Below are 1675 nucleotides of genomic sequence, written 5' to 3'. Positions count from 1 at the left end.
CACATCCCCAATGGTATTTTGTATTTTATTTAGAGACAGGGTCTCACTGAATTGCTTAACATATTGCTTTTGCTGAGACTGGCTTTGAGCTTGTGATTCTCCTGCCTCAGCCTCCCAAGCAGCTGGGATTACAGGTGTATAGTATCATGCATTGCTGTGATTGCCTATTTTAAGGAAAACCAAATATTACCAGCTATTTTGGGGAAGAATTTATATGAAAAATATACTTTCTCTTTGAACTGCTTTATATGCACATATTTATTTTGACTTTTAAACTAAAGAAGATGCATAATTATCTCCCATGGAAAAGCCAAGGGAGACATTGAAGTCAATTAAAATAGTTTATAAAATGATGTTCATGGTTTGGAGGGTCTAGTGACTACCTTTTCCCTCCTGTGGTTTTATCGTCAGCAATCATTGTTATTGCTGCCTTTTGAAAGCAGTCAGATGGGAAGAGAGAGCCTGCTGAAGATGGCGTATGCTTTTAAAAGATGTTCATACTTCTAAATCTAAAGCCTGTTTGGAGACAGCACTGGAGATTGGCTGCTACCTCTCCTTAAGAGAGATTTGCTGTCTACTCCACTCCCTGGGAATCCCAGAACGCTAGAACTTGTAGGAGGGACCTAGACGGGACCCTGTCTTTATGTGGTTTGTCCCCTCCAGAACTCACGTTGAGATTGGGTCCCAATGTACCAGTGTTGTAGTGGGACTTCAAGAGGAGTCTGGGGCACTGGGAAGAGTCTTCACGCTGTGCTCCAGGGACGGGCTTCATTCTCTCAGGTGTGAGTGAGGTCTTACTCCAAGGTCTGCACTCGTTACCTCAAGAATGGTTTGTTATTAAGCAAGGCTGTCCCATATGTTTTGCCTGTTTTGCATGCTCTTGCTTGAACTGTTTTTCTACCATGCTATGATGCAACAAGAAGGCCCTCACCAGAAGCCAGGCAGATATTGGTAACAGGACCATGTTCTTATTAGACTTTCCAGCCTTCAAATTTGTGAGCTGAAAATCAACCTCTGTTCTTCATAATTTTCTTAGATTCAGACATTCTGTTATAGCAACAGAAAGTGGATTAAGATAGGTCCTAAGCTGCCGCAGTCTGGCTGGGCACAAAATCACGAGCCACTCACACTTTGTAGATTCAAACAGCAACTCTTTATTCTGGAACTGTCATTGGCACTCTATACACAGGTTCTGGGCAAAATTCATGCTCTCCACTGGGCTCTGAATCCCAAATACTCTCTGAATCCCACAAGAACTCAATGGGAACTCAAGGAGCAGGTGCCTGGAGGCAGCAGGATACGCCCTATTCCCAGCAGGATACACCTTAAACCTGGTACCACCCTAAACCCAAGGAGCGCCCTAAACCCTGATCTACCCTAAACCCGGATCCTCCCTGGTCCTTGAGCAAGGTCACCTTACATGCAATGTCATTGCAAATGACCTGGGTCATGCCATGCATCATTCCTACTTGGCAATGGCTCTCAGCATCTATCCCCTTTTGATTAATTAAACAAAAAGCAATGTGGCTTAAGGACGGTGTCTGGTAGGTTGTCCAATTTAACATATGGTTCTTACCTGTCATGGGAAAAATTGACCTCTAGGCGTCAGCCTCCTGTCTTAGGTTGATACCACTGCAATTGGATCATACCCATCACTGACTACCGGTCCAGCATA

Source organism: Urocitellus parryii, chromosome 13 (assembly GCF_045843805.1).
Source record: "Urocitellus parryii isolate mUroPar1 chromosome 13, mUroPar1.hap1, whole genome shotgun sequence".
Taxonomy (NCBI): domain Eukaryota; kingdom Metazoa; phylum Chordata; class Mammalia; order Rodentia; family Sciuridae; genus Urocitellus; species Urocitellus parryii.
The sequence above is the reverse complement of the archived record's forward strand: the minus strand, read 5'-3'. Positions refer to the sequence as shown.